The following is a 2753-nucleotide window of genomic DNA, read 5'->3' on the forward strand; positions in this document are numbered from 1 at the left end:
CCTCATATGCATGTGAAAGCTGGACAGTGAATAAGGAAGACCATAGAAGAATTGATGCTTTTGAGTTAAGGTATTGGAGGAGAATATTGAAAGTGCCATGGGCTGCCAAAAGACCCAATAGATCTGTTTTGGAAGAAGTGCAGCCAGAGTGCTCCTTGGAGGCCATGATGGTCAAACTTTGTCTCTCATACTTCGGACACATTGTCTGGAGGGACCAGTTGCTGGAGAAGGATATCATGTTTGGTAAGGTGGAGGGTCAGAGAAAAAGACCCCCTACAAGATGGATTGGCCAAGTGGCAGCATCGATGGGCTCACACGTGACAGTAGTAGTGAGGTTGGCCCAGGATCGGGCAGTGTTTCATTCTCCTTTGCATAAGGTCACTATGAGTCAGTACCGACTCAATGGCACGTAACAACAACAACAACAATATCTTTGTAAAGAGATGGTAGGAAAGCATCATGTAATCAGCCAAAACAAGTGCAGGAGTAGATTGTGGAACAGACAATCAATTGCTAACTCATGCATGCTGAAGCTGATGAAAATTAAAACATGTCCACGAGAACCAAAATGTGACACTGAATGTATTTTAGCCAATTTAGAGATTATTTCAAGAACAGATTTGGTGCATTACACACTAATTATCAAAGGACAGAAGAGTTGTGGGAAGACACCAAGAACATCATACAGAAATAAAGCAAAAGATCATTAAGAATACCAATTTTACCTAGCTTTGATGGCTTAATGACAAGAGCTTGAATAGAGGAAGATAAAGAAATTTGATAAAGGAACCAAGTATACATTGCTACAATTTGATGAACTTGACCTATACTTATGTATGCAGTAGCTCAAAATACCAACCACCAGATAAGGAGTCGTCATAACAAGGATCAAGCCTATCCCCTTGATATACAGGGTTGATAGGGCTGAGCAACTTAGACCATAGCTACCTAAAATGGGGAGGCAGGGCTATACAGGCACAAAGTGTCTGGCTTACAAGTTTTCAGGAAGGACTTGAGTTTCAGAGTGTGCAAGGGAAGGTAGAATGCCCACTGAATAATTTTCATCTTGTCTAGGCAGGTCTAGTGAAAGGACTTGGGGATAAGATTATTATGATTCAATAATGAGTAATTGTTATCTTGACTAATTGTAACAACTGTAAAGGTAGAAGTTTTGTAACATAAAGTGGGGAGTAGTTAATCTTACCTTCCAGGGACAGAGGACCCTAGGACCATCAAAGGGTGAAGAGCATGAGCGAAATTGGGACCTTATCCAGAGAAGCAATGACACCAGAGATGGCAAAGAAAATGAGGAACAGACTAATAAAGTATGAACTTAAGAAGCTTCAACGGGCAGCTCTCCTGAAAGCTTCTCCCAAGAAAGCAGCTACTGCCAAGGGAGCTGCAACCACTGCAGCAACAGCTGCTGCGAAGGTTCCAGGAAAGTAGGCGGCCCCTGCAGGCAAGAAGGCTCCTGCTCAGGAGAAAGCTGCTACCCAGAAAGAAAAAGCTGCAGGCCAGAAAGAGAAACCCGCAGCCCAGAAGGCTGGTGCTCCAAAAGCTCAGAAGGGTCAGAAAGCTCCAGCCTAGAAAACACCTGCTCCAAAGGCAGCAACCGGCAAGAAAGCATAAAGGGCTATTATAAAAGTAATAAAGTATCTTTTTGACATGCTAAAAAATAAAATAAAATAAAACAGAGAGAAGAGAAGCACCAACTTTTGAATGACCATGCATGGGGGAGATTGTAATCATTGCAATTAAATGAAATAACATAGGATGAGTGTAAAACCGATGTTTTCTCATTCAATCATTCAATTCACAATAAAAACTTTAAAAAAAGAGAGAAATAATTAAAAGACAAAAAATGGATGTCAGAAACTTGCTATCCAGTGTCTGAACAGAAAATTTCAAAGGGCAACACAAAAAGGCAAAATCAAATATTATAATGAAATGTAGCTAATCCTGGAGTTAGAAAACCAAAAGGGAAGAGCATGCTCAGCATTTCACAACCTAAAAGAACTATAGAAAAAAGGTAAGCCACGACTTTAAATACTGAAGGATTATTGGAGTCCTAGTGTGGCGCTATGGAGTCTTAAAGTGGCACTGCAAGATAATTCACTGGACCATAAGGTTGGCAGTTCAAATCCACCAGCCAGTCCTCAGAAACCCGATACAGGGTAACTATGAGGTGGAACTGACTCGAGGGAATTTAACAACAACAACATGGGCAAATTACTGAATGATGTAGGAAACATAAAAAGAAGATTGGAAAGAATACACAGAGTCAGTATACCAAAAAGAAATGGCTGATGTCCAAACATTTCAAGCAGGAGCATATGATCAAGAGCCAACGGCACTGAAAGAAAAAGTCAAAGGTACACTGAAGGCATTGCAAAGAATACGGATCAAAAAATTGATGGAATACAAATTAAATTGTTTCCTCAAACTGATATAGAGCAGGAACAAACAAGATGGCAGATCGGGAGGAGAAGTAGCAGAGAGCTCCGCCAACAAGACAGAATACTCGACCAAGCAGGTTCAGGTTATGGTCCCAGAACTCTGAACCACATACATTGACAGAGAACTTCCAGAGTTTCAAGCTGGATTCAGAAGAGGCCGTGGAACGAGAGATATCATTGCTGATGTCCGATGGATCTTGGATGAAAGCAGAGAATATCAGAAGGATGTTTACCTGTGCTTTATTGACTACGCAAAGGCTTTCGATTGTGTGGATCATGACAAGCTATGGACAACAT

General features: G+C 41.1%; 1 protein-coding gene and 1 pseudogene across 1 annotated transcript in view; one reads left to right on the forward strand and one right to left on the reverse strand.

Annotated features, from left to right (window-relative positions):
• Window positions 1–2753, reverse strand: part of LOC102814344 (oligophrenin-1-like) — a 673730-nt gene that overhangs the window by 618979 nt on the left and 51998 nt on the right. The window lies entirely within an intron of this gene.
• The window catches only part of LOC102841495, a 6743-nt pseudogene continuing 5283 nt past the window's right edge, over window positions 1294–2753 (forward strand).

This window comes from Chrysochloris asiatica, unplaced genomic scaffold (assembly GCF_000296735.1).
Source record: "Chrysochloris asiatica unplaced genomic scaffold, ChrAsi1.0 scaffold00118, whole genome shotgun sequence".
Lineage (NCBI taxonomy): Eukaryota > Metazoa > Chordata > Mammalia > Afrosoricida > Chrysochloridae > Chrysochloris > Chrysochloris asiatica.